The sequence below is a fragment of the Cheilinus undulatus genome, linkage group 8 (assembly GCF_018320785.1).
Source record: "Cheilinus undulatus linkage group 8, ASM1832078v1, whole genome shotgun sequence".
In the NCBI taxonomy this organism is placed as follows: Eukaryota; Metazoa; Chordata; class Actinopteri; order Labriformes; family Labridae; genus Cheilinus; species Cheilinus undulatus.
In genome coordinates this window covers 43,684,125-43,696,603 of record NC_054872.1, presented here as the reverse complement: position 1 = coordinate 43,696,603, position 12,479 = coordinate 43,684,125, and the positions used below count along the sequence as shown (strand labels likewise).

The 12,479-nt window shown below is 41.0% G+C and overlaps 1 protein-coding gene across 1 annotated transcript in view; it reads right to left on the bottom strand.

Moving 5' to 3' along the window:
- Positions 1 to 650: 650 nt before the first annotated feature.
- LOC121513441 (inactive phospholipase C-like protein 2) overlaps positions 651 to 12,479 on the bottom strand; it is an 88,518-nt gene continuing 76,689 nt past the window's right edge. Inside the window, exons 6-7 of the transcript XR_005992206.1 lie at positions 983 to 1,102; positions 651 to 873 (exon numbers count right to left, since the gene is read on the bottom strand). The gene's annotated coding sequence lies outside the window, so the exon portion shown is untranslated. The remainder of the gene's footprint in view (positions 874 to 982; positions 1,103 to 12,479) is intronic.

Genomic DNA, 12,479 nt, shown 5'->3' with positions numbered 1-12,479 from the left:
GTTATTAGTCAAGCCCTCAGGTGTTGCTAGGGGAAAGGAATTGTTGTTTTAGTACAACTTTGTATTTTGATTACAAAACGTATGAAATTATAAATTAATTATTTTCGTTGGTAAGTGACCATGGTATAAGTGAGTTAATGCCCTTCGAGGTGTCCAGTTATCAGGGATTAATGGACTTCACGGAGGCAACCGTCCTCCGCTGCTTGTCAAACGGTTCAGGCCTCCATGTCGTGACCTGTCATACACCAAACCTAAATACAGATTTATTTTCACTTTACAGGGTCTTGCTCCTGCAGAATTTCTCCTGTGTTTTTATTCCAACTCTGGCAGTGGCTGATAATAAATACTTAATCAAGAATATATGCCAAACTTTCAACAACTTCAGCTTTTTCTACCTTGTTTTTTCTCTGTCATATATGGCATCTAGTTGGGTATTGGACTTATGCTGGAATAGAAGAGGGGATTTAGAGCAGCCACCACAGGCTCCTGGTAATAATAACGGCTCCATTTTAAACACAATTCTGACATTTAATAGCCAAAAAAAAAACCAGGAGTATATTGATAATGAAAATAACATGCTGCTGTAGCCTCTGGTGCACTGATGATAATGAGATTTTTATTCCAGGCTGTTTTTTTCTCCTGTAAACCAAGGCAATTAAAAACACCAAGACTGCCTGAACGCTTCACCTCTAGGGAAACATCCCTTTCTTTCCTTTTTCATTATTTTGACGGCTTATCCCTCAGCCCTGTGTCACAGGTCAGTGAAGGCACCATACACTTTCACATGGACTCACAGCTGGGATTAAATGTCATCTCTCTCCAACTGATGAGGCCAAACGCGGGCCACGTTCCTGAGATGAAACAATCAATAACCTGTGCGAGAGGAAGAGGAGAGGAAGAGGAGAGGATGAAGAAGAAGAAACAAGGTGTTAGAGGGAGCAGAGATGCGGGTTGAAAGTGTGATGCATTCTCCGACCTTTACCTCCATTTGGGCCTTCGTCTGTTAGAGGTATCTGGAGGCTGTCATGGCATGTCAGACCCCGTTTAGCAGCAGAGAACTCCGGCAGTCCTAGCAGGATACAGAGCCGTCGACTGAGATGATCTAAACACAGAAAATCTTCACTCAGAGCTCGGGATGCACAGACTTGTTTTAAACGCTGTCCAAACATTTCCCTCACAGCTCATTTTAGTACCACCACTCTGATGTAAACACGCACACAATGATTTAAGCTCCAATAAGACATCCATCAGTCCATCCGTTCATCGTCCCCGCTCTGCTTTTGCTTACTTCTGGGACCGTGTGGAGGCAAGGAGGCCTCATCTGCTCTGTGATGGCAGCTGATTCATTCCAGACCATGTTTACAGTTGAACCGTCCGCTGAGACTCTCCTATTGTTGGCAAGATCGACTCTCTGCAATTTAAGAACTTTAAATAGCCGTAATGCCGTCAGCTGTCCTACAATCCTAAATACTGGAGGGTGATTCATTTAGGGGTTTGTTTTGAATTCTGGACAGACACTAGAATTATAGAGTCACATTCACACCAAAGAAACTCAAATCCAAGCAAGGGTGGTAGTCCTATTTCTAGTAATAGAGTCTGTAAAAGGTATTCACCCCCCTAGATGTGTGAGAATTTCATGATTTGACCAAAAAAACCCTCTTTTATTTCAAAGTGAAAACAAATTTATACAACTACTAAAATGAGAATGGTCTGAGTGCTGTGAATGTGTCTCAAGTGATTGTAGTATAAAGACACCTGTGTCTGGAAGGTCCAGTCACTGGTTAATAAGTATTCCTGGCTACCATTACACCATGAAGACAAAAGAACACTCCAAGCACCTCAGCTTATTGGAGTTGGGCAATGGATACACAAAATGTCAAAGGCATAGAAGGAATATGGCACGTGGTAGATCAGGCCATCCTCACAAACTGAGTGATCATGCAAGAAGGAGACAAGTGAGAAAGGCCACCAAGACACCTATGATTACTCTGATGGAGTTCCAAGCTTCAGCAGCTGAGATTGGAGAGACTCTGCAGACAACTGTTGGCCGGGTTCTTCACCAGTCAAATCTTTATGGGAGAGTGGCAAAGAGAAAGACACTGTTGAAGAATACTCAGATTAAATCTCACCTGGCCATCAGACAAGACACCAAACACTGTAATCACTACAAACACACCATCCCCTCTGTGAAGCATGGCAGTGGCAGCATTATGCTGTGGGGATGCTTCTTGGCTGCCCTGGAAGGCTCAAAAGGAAGGTGATAAAATAAATAAAGCAAAATAAAGGACGATCCTAGAGGACAAGCTTATTAAGTCTGCAACAGAACTATGGCTTGGGAGAAGATTTATTTCCCAGACAATGACCCAAAGCAAACAACAAACGCTACACAGAAATGGTTTAAAGACAACAAGGTGAATGTTCTGGAGCGGCCGAGTCAAAGCACAGACCACAATCTAATACAGAATGTGTGGCTGGATTTGGAAAGGATTCTTCATGCCTGACCCATGTGCAACCTGACAGAACTTGAGCAATTTTGCAAAAGAAAGGAGTAAAATTGTAGTTTCCAGATGTACGAGCCTGAATGAGATCTATCCATAAAGACTCAGAGCTGTGATTGCAGCCAAAGGTGAATCTACTAAATACTGACTAGAAGGGGCTGAATATTTATGCATTCACTTGTTTTACATCACATATGTTTATCTTATTTACATTACTTTGTATAAGTCTGTTTTCACCTTGACTAACTAACTAACATTACATTTATTTAAAGCCGTAGTCACCTTTATAAATGTTGCTTGGCCAATGGGAAGATTTTTTAATACTCTTAATAAGCAACACAGTTTGTTTAAAGGTAAAAGTTGCTTAGAATAAGAGTGAAAGCATCCATAGGTTAATCTTGATATGGTTCAGAGCTGTACTTAAAGCATTTTGTATATTTTTTCATAAACCCAACAAGGTAGAAAGTCACAATAAGACACATATATCCCTTGTCAGGTGCTGGATCCCAAACAAGTGAATAAGCAACAAAAACAAGTCTTCAAACCAGAAAGCTTCTGTGAAAGGTTCCTGTTTTTGCCATCAAGTGATGTTTCTCCATCCTTAATTATACATAGACAAGTAGTAATTCTAAGGAAGAGCATGTCGGCTCAAAGCGTCACAGAATAAATCCACTAACAGGAGCTGTCTGGGGTGTTGACCTTTTTGCTTTGTTACATAATCATATTTATCATGTGCTACTTTTCTCTGTCAGCACGCTGCAGTTAAGCTACAAGGTCTCGTCCTGCTTCTGCAGTGATAAAAAGTAATGAAACCTCTGCCCCTTCAACATCTTCTTTCACTTTAAAAAAAGCTGCAGACAGCTGAGTGTCTTTTGGTGTCAATGTAGTGTCATAGTTTGCATAAAACAACGACTACAACTGGGTCAACAACCTTCTTTTTTCAACAGGGAGATGAGATTAACACTAGCTAAAAACAGAGCTTTTGTGACATAAACTCTGAAAAAAAAATTGTTTAGTTTTCATCAAATCAGGGCTCTACCAAGAGCTGATCATTCAGCAAAACTGAGAAATCAGGGGAGAAGGGCCTTCGTGAGGAAGGTGACCAAGAACCCTCCGGCCATTCTGACTGAGCTCCAGAGATCCTGTGTGGAGGTGGGACAAAGTTCCAGCAGCACAACCATCACTGCAGCCCTCCACTGGCTGCATAGCAGCCACTCAGTGCTAAACACATCAAAGTCTGCTTGGTGTTTTCAAAAGAGCACCTGATAGACTGAGACTGTGAGAAACAAGATTCTCAGGTCTGAAGAAACCAAGACTGAACTGATCAGCCTCAATTCTAAATGTTACATCTGGAGGACAGCAGGCCCCACTCACCACCTGCCCAATACCATCCCAACAGTGAAGCATGGTGGTGGCAGCATCATGCTGTGGGGGTGTTTTTCAGCAGCAGGGACTAGGAGACTGGTCAGGGTTGAGGGAAAGATGAATGCAGCAAAGTACAGAGATATCTGTAATAAAAACCAGTTCCACAGCACTCAGGACCTCAGGCTGGGCTGAAGGTTCACCTTCCAACATGATGATAAACCTGAGTGCACAGCCAAGACAACACAGGAGTGGCTTAGTCATGAAGTGGCCCAGCCAGAGCCCTGACCTGAACCCTATCAAACATCTCTGGAAAGACCTGAAAATGTCTGTTCACTGAAGGTCCCCATCCGGCCTGACTGAGCTTGAGAGGATGTCCAAAGAAGAATGGCAGAAAATTCCCCAATCTCAAAGCTTGTTGTGTCATATTCAAAAAGACTTGAGGATGTGATTGCTACCAAAGGTGCTTCAACTAAGCACTGAGTAAAGGGTCTGAATATTTGAGTCAGTGGAGCATGGTGGTGGCAGCATCATGCTGTTGAGGTGTTTTTAAGCAGCAGGGACTGGGAGACTGGCCAGGGCTGAGGGAAAGATGAATGGAGCAAAGATCGGGGATATCTATAATGGAAACCTGTTCTGTTGCTCTCAGGACCTCAAACTGGACTGCTGGTTGAGTTTTGTAGAACCAGGCCTCTACCAAGAGCTGGTCGCCAAACTGTGTGATCAGGGGAGAGGGGCCTTAGTGAATCAGCTCCAGAGATCCTGTGTGGAGATGGGACAAAGTTCCAGAGGGACAACCGTCACTGCAGCCCTTTTGCTCTGCCATTATGTGGAGTTGTTGCAAACTGTGTAGACTCGTCTATGAAACAATTTTATTTTGACTTCAACTGAATTTGAAATTATCCGCCTAGATACATCACTACAAGGAGAAAAACACACACAAAAAAAGGGAAATAAAGGTGCCTCTAAGGTAGTGGTTCTCAACGTGGGGGCCACGAGACACTGAGAGGGAATCTCCAGATGCTTTAAAAAACTGAGAATACTTTTGGAATTACAAATTTGCCACTTAACATCAAATTTGCCATATTTTCACCCGTTTTCATCATTTTTAACCACCAATTTTAACACATTTTTGCCACTTAAATCCAATTTTTGTATATTTTTAATCCTCCCCAGTAATTTTTTACTGCCTTTTTTTGCCACTTCTAAATAACATCTTGCCACTTTTGGCCTATTGTTGCCTCGGTTTACCTGTTATTGCCACTATTAACCATTTTTTACCACTTTTTAGACCCATTTTAACCACATTTTACTATTTTTATTCCCATTTCTGCCAGTTTGACCAATTTCTGCCAATTATTGCCCATTTTTCTGCTTTAGTAAACTAATTTTGGACAGTTTTAAACCAATTGTCTTCCCATTTTACCAAATATTCCATCAATTTTTGCCACTTTAATCATTTTTGCCATTTTTTGCTATTGTTGCTTAATTTTTGCCACTCGTAAGCCATTCCTGCTACTTTCAAAATCCCATTTCACCATCTTTTCCACGATTTTTGGCCATTTTTAACAATTTTAACCCTATTTTTAAGAAAAGGGATTTGCTTTTTACCACAGCACGAAATAAAATAAAAAAAAATATATGAAAGCTAATCCCCCCCCCAAAAAAAACCTTTATTTTGGGGCTCGCAGGCTGAGGAGCTCAAGAACCCCTGCTCTAAAGAGACAAAAATATCAAAATAGTGGTACATTTCAGATGCATTTTGTGCAGGTTAGAAACTGCTCTGTAATGGAAGAAAGTTTCCTGTGCTCATGAGAGGAGATTGTGAGCACACCAGGAAGTTTCTTGTTCACTGGAGAGTTTTCTCTCATTCTGTCTCAAAGGATGTGCTGAACAATCTTGTGAGCTGGAGATATCTCAACGTTTCAAGCACACTCTGATGTACTCATGTGTGCATCAAACTTTTTTGCAAGCAAGTAAAATGTTCTCTTGTGCTCACAGTGCTTCTTTGTGAGCCCTGGGCATCTGAAAGTTGGCTTAAATAGTTTGTTTCTGCACAAGCCTGTGCTTAAATTTGATCTGTCATGCAGCACTGCCAATAAGAACAATGACTAATGAGCCCCAATGAGAACATTCAGTGACATTAAAGTGTCCAAACAGAAACCCTCAATTTGTGCTCTCCTACAGCTAATAAAAAGCATTTTGCTAAATCAACACGGCGACAGACTAATGCTCGTCAAAAAGCTCTTTAAGGAGTGCATTAGAGGGCCATTCTGCTCAGTTTACGTCGTCTCTGCTGACTGATTGCTGAGCTGTCTGTAGAGGCAATGAAGCAGCAGGGACAGCGTGTGTTGATGTGTTTGCACAGCTTACTGCTCACAGATATGACAGGTAGGCTTTTAACTCTCGATTAGAGGAGGGATCATAAAGGTTAACTCCTGTTTCAAACAAGTCACCTCTTTCTGTCAGCTGATTTTAAAAGGAAAAGGTGATTTAAAGAGTTTAGAGATTACTTTTACTGGAAGAAAATCTGGGTCGGCCACAGCTTAGGTGAAGTTTTTATTTTTTAATGCACAAATTCTTAATCTTAGATCCACAGACAAATCTCCTGACTGTTTCCAGGTCTGGATTAAAGTCAAATAGTGATCAAGCGTTGGCAGTCAGGGGCCCTAAACATTATTTACTCCAGGTAGAGCACTCTGCTGCTCGCTATACAAATAAAGTTTATGCGCTCGACGGTGAGGACACAGCTGGCATGTTCGTAAAACAGTGTCTGCTTTTGCATGTCACCTCTGCGTGCACACTGCGTGTGTTACTGTGTGTGTTGTTGGTGTGTGTTACTGTGTGTGATTGCATGCTGCAGGCAGGTCCATCTGAAGCCAGCTGAAGCTTTATTTCCCCAGGCTCTCTCTGCTCCACTCAGCACAGCGAGCTGATCGATTCTGATGCATGCACTCCTCCAGCTTTGGAAAAACCGCTGGGAGAGTCTGAGCGAGGTGTATCTGTCCTTGAAAATAAATAACGACACACTCAAGTGGCCATGCATGCAGCAAACATGACCAATACATGTTATATATATTCTGCACTATGAGGGCATTTACCCTGGGAAATAGCATTCCTAATGTTCTGGAATAATCCAATGATTCAGATTACTGACAGGAATACTAATTATTAGATAACAGATATACAGTGCTAGAAAAAGTATTCGCCTCCTCGGATGTTTAACCCTTTTATTGATTTTATAAATAACTCATGGTCAATAAAATTTAGCTTTGTTGACAAAAAAATACAAAAAAAATTATCTGAAAAGTCACATTGATTAGATATAAATATGTGATGTAAAATAATTGATTGCATAAATATTTACCCCCTTCTAGTCAGTATTTAGTAGATGCACTTTTGGCTGTAATCACAGCTCTGAGTCTGTGTGGATAGGTCTCAGTCAGGCTCAAACATCTGCTCAGCCCTATTCAGGCCCAGCCACACATTCTCTGTTGGTCTGAGGTCTGGGCTTTGACTCGGACACTCCAGAACATTCATCTTGTTGTCTTTAAACCATTTCTCTGTAGCTTTCGCTGTATGCTTCGGGTCATTGTCTTGCTAGAAAATAAATCTTCTCCCAAGCTGTAGTTCTCTTGCACACTATTTAAAATTTTCCTGTATTGCTCTGCTTTTATTTTCCCTCTACTTTTACAAGCCTTCCAGGGTCGGCTGTTGAGAAGCATCCCCACAGCATAATGCTGCCACCATTGTGCTTCACAGGGTTGATGGTGTGTTTTTGGTGCAGTGTTTGTTGTCTGCCAAACATAACGGCTCATCTGATGGTTAAAAAGGCCTATAGTGGTCTCATCAGGCCAGAGAAATTTCTTCCACTTGACCATGGAGTCCCCTTCATGCCTTTTTAACTCTAGACCATATTTAATGAGTTTTCTTTAACAGTGGATTTCTCTTTGCCACTCTCCCATAAAGCTTTGACTGGTGAAGAACCCGGCCAACAGTTGTTGTCTGCAGAGCCTCTCCCATCTCAGCTGCTGAAGCTTGCAACTCTTCAGAGTAGTCATAGGTGTCTTGGTGGACTCTCTCGCTTGTCTCCTTCTTACATGGTCACTCAGTTTGTGAGGATGGCCTGATCTACACATGTGCTATATTCCTTTCATTTCTTGGTGATGAATTTAGCTGAACTCTGTGGGATGTTCAGTGCCTTGGAAAAAATGTTGTAGTTGAGTGTTCTTTTGTCTTCATGGTGTAATCATAGCCAGGAATACTGATGAACCAGTGACTGGACCTTCGAAACCCAAGTGTCCTTTAACTACAATCACCTGAGACACATTTACTGCACTTAGGTGATCCCATTTCACTAACTGAGAGACTACTAGCACCAATTCACTTGACCTCTGGTGAAATAGGTCAGTCACTTTAAAAGAGTTGTCAACATTTATGCACTACTACTGGGGCAACCAGAGCAGTAGGCACCAAGAAAGATGCACTCTTGAGTTATATCTTGGACTTGTAGTGTTTTTTCCCAATTAAGTTGACAATATACGTTGAAACCTAAGAACAGGAAATTTCCATGAAGAAAACCCCCAAAAAAGGTGAAAAAGAAGACCGCAGTCTCAACTAAAACTCCTGGCTAGCTTAAAAGCTAACAACTGCCAGTAACTGCTACGGAACACTGCCTGATCAACAGGAGACTACTGAATGTAACCTGTTGAGATATCATGGGGTGGCGCGTACGGACGCAGAGGCCCGGCGCTCCATCACTAGCAGCAAAACAAAACCCTACACTTACACCAGAACTGACAGCATGCTTACAGAGTTTACGTCTTTCCCGATGGAGATTATCCAGAGAACGGGGCGCTCGGAGACTGAGAGGAGCAGAACAACACCTACAGCCAGTGGGGAGGAGGCAGCGACGGTGTTGTGTGAGAAGATGGAAGCGGGGCAAATAAGCCGGGCTGCAGGGTAGGCTAAGAGCAGCCCCACACAAACCTGATGTACCGAGCATCTTTCTCTTGCCTGTCCCCTCGCCAGCAGGATGGATGACGTGAGGCTGCGGATTTCTAACCACCGCTTGGACCACTGTGTTTGTTGCTACAGAGACTGCCAAATGTAATTTTGTTGTGTTTTTACAATGCAATGACAATAAACGACCATCTACCTATCTATCTTATTTTACAATACATATTTCTATTGAATGGACTTTGTAGAATTTAGTTTTCACTTTGAAATAAATGGGTTTTTTTTGTAGATAAAAGCCAAATTGTATTGATGATGATTGATTTATAAACTCAATGAAAAGGTCAAACATCCAGGGGGTGAATAATTCTTAATGGTGCTGTAAATTGTATCTAGAGAAGCACAATATTCTCAGAACCAAAGCTGTACCAGCAGATAGAAGCTAAAAAACTCAATTATTGGTATCAACATATATTTAACACCATGCTGCTTATAGGAGTATACAACTATTTTGCAGTTTAACCCTTAGAGCTCACTCAGCAAGGAATGCACCTATGGCACATTCCTTTATAAATCCCTTTGTAACGTTTGAACTGTAGGTTGTAGACAATTGTTTTTTTCATCTGAAAGCTCTCCGTTGTGCCTTTTTGATTATGTCTGCCATGTATTCATAACTCTTACAGAACATTTTCTAGTGAGCCCTGAACTTGGCTGACTTTCTGGGGCCTCTGAGGACAGTGTTGTCCTGAATCACAAGAAGTGACAAGTTTATAAAAACGTTGATAACTTTTGAACCATAAGTCATAGACACTTACTTTTTTCTCTGAAAGCTGACTTTCTTGCTGTTCGTTTTCTATCCTTGATGTCCCCATAGCCCTAAAGAAAGCTGTTCTAGTGAGCCCAGAACTTCAGCGACTTTCTGGGGTCTTTACAGATTGAATACACATTGTTAGATCTGATAAGGGTCTTTTTATCCATTTTTAATCAATTTTCAATCATTTACTTTGGCTTCTTGCCCAGGGCATTGCCATGTTGTTTACTGCAATGCACTGTGGGAGTTGCGGTCCTCTACTGCTTAGAGGACTGGCACAGATGAATCTAACTGCAAAAAAAGTGCTTGGACTTTTTCTTTGCATATATGTAGATATTTTGAAAACTGTTAGTCATAAAAGTTTTTTTTTTTTTCATCGTTGTGACCCCAAGAGATGAGAAAACAAGTCTGTGCAGAGAAAAGGCTTAGTCACTAATGTTTACTGTGGGTTATAAATAAAAATCTCTGAGTTTTAAATTCCAATTTATTTTTTCTTTTGTCTTTAGAGTCCAATAACTTTTTAAAATTCAAGTGACATCACTGTAGTAGATATATTCTTAGAGCCCAGGTTGTCCTGAAAGAAAGGACGTATAGAGCTGGACTGTGCTCCACAAGGTTGATGTTGTGTGCTCTAAGGGTTAAGCAGAATCAATGGTTCTACCTCAGATTATTTTTAATTTTTACCCTTCATTCCTTTAATGTCAACATGTGCTCTCAATTCTGAAGTTCCAGGTCTGATCTACAGCTAATTACAGTTTTTTTTTTTTACTCTAGTAAAGAATGTGTTTTCTCTCACACAACAGGATTGTCTTAGTAAACCAACAGCCTGAAAACCTGCTGTTTAATTAGGAAAATTAATTTTAATTTCAAAGTGTAAGCACCATAAAATAGGGCACATTTTTATTTAGTGCTCCACAGAGCTCGCTGTCTCTCAGCAGGCTGTTACAGTGCTGTAAGAGGAAAATGAAGCCTGCTTAAGCTCTTTCTGTCGGTTTTTTAATTATTGATTGTCCCTATGAAAAAGAAAACATCAATTATTTATTGAAGAATCAGATGTTTGTCTTGTCTTGTGTTTGTTTGTAAAACAAACAGACTGTCACAATAAAAACAACTTAGTTCAGAAGAGAAAGGACCTGTTGTTCTGGAGAATTAGGTGCTCATATATCAGCATCGATCTCTGTATCAGCTAATATGAGCTGCTGAAGCTGTGTTGTGGTTGTAAAGGGAGGGAAAAGAAAAAAGGAAGGCAAAGAGGCAGGTTCAGAAAGATCATTGTAAGTATGTGCACTGCAATGGCGATGTAAACTGATGTTTTTCATGCCAGTGACGCCTGATAGAGGAGGGTGAAGTAGAAAGAGAAAAGATGGAGATGGATGCAGAATATAAGAGGTGAAGATAAAGAGAAGCAGAGGAGGAAGATGCAGAAAGACAGGCAGGAGTTTTGGATAAGAGGGGAGGTGGAGGCAGAAAGACAGAAGAGGAAGATGCAGAAATGGAAAAGGGTTAGTTTGCACAAAGACATAAGATACAGAAAGAGAGAGCAAGGGTGTGCATAAAAGCAGATGAGGGAATTGCAGAAAAGCGATGAAGGCGATGCAGAATGACAGAAGAGGAATGCCATAAAAGAGAGAAGGATTCAGAAAAAGAGATGAAGGAGATGGCGAATGAAAGAGGAGGGAGATGCAGAAAGACATTTGGCGGAGATGGAGAAAGAGACAAAGAAGCAGAAAGAGAGAAGATGGCAATGCAGGAAGACAGAAGGGTAGATGCAGATAGAGAGAAAAGGGAGAAGAAGAAAGAGAGAAGTTGGAGATGCAGAATGACAGAGGAGGGAGATGCAGATAGAAGATGGAGATGCAGGAAGACAAAGGTTAGATGCAGAAAGAGAGAAAAGGGAGAGGAAGAAAGAGAGATGACAGAGATGCAGAAAGAGAAAATATAACAAAGCAGAAAGAGAAGAGGGAGATTCAGAAAGACAGTGAAGATGCAGAAAGAGAGAAGATGGAAATGCAGGTAGACATAAAGGTTAGATGCAGAAAGACAGTAAAGGGAGAGGAAGACAGAGAGTAGATGGAGATGAGGAAGGACAGAATATAAGGATGCAGAACTAGAGAAGAGAGAAGATGGAGGTGCAGCAAGATGGAAGGGAAATGCAGATTGACAAAAGAGAACAGCAGAAAGAGAAAACATGAAGCTGCAGAAAGACAGAGGAGGGAGATGAAGAAAATAGAAGAATAAATGCATAAAACAGAGGAGATTCTGAAAAGAGAAGAGAAAGATGCAGAAAGAAAAAGTGATGCTTTAGACAACGATAGCAGGACACAAAAAAAGAGGAGGGAGATTCTGAAAAAGAGAAGTGGAAGATGTTTAAGACAAAGGAGGGAGATGCAGAAAGAAAGATGAGGATGCAGATAGACAAGAAGGAAAGGCAGAAACAGGAAAGTGGAGGAGGCAGACATAGGAGAGGAGGTGCAATAATAAATGGAGATTCAAAAAAGGGGAAGACAGTGATGCAGAAAGAGGAGGGAGACACAGAAAGACCGAGAAAGAAGATGCAGCAATGATGTCTATCATTGGTGATGATTGCATAGGAGTTTTAAAATTGTCTCAATTTTAATTTTTAATTGTGGATCACTTTGTAATGTCTGTTACTGAAAGGTGATACGTCAATCTGAACAAACAAAAAATGATTTTGATTACTCTAAAATTGTAGATTAAACATGATTACTGGCTGATTTACGACATAGTAAGGTGAATACTCCATCTGACATTCTCAGCTTCTACCATCTTTATGAGAGGAACTGTAGTATCTGATGCTTGGCTGTGTTCATTATATTGAAGGTTACTTGGAA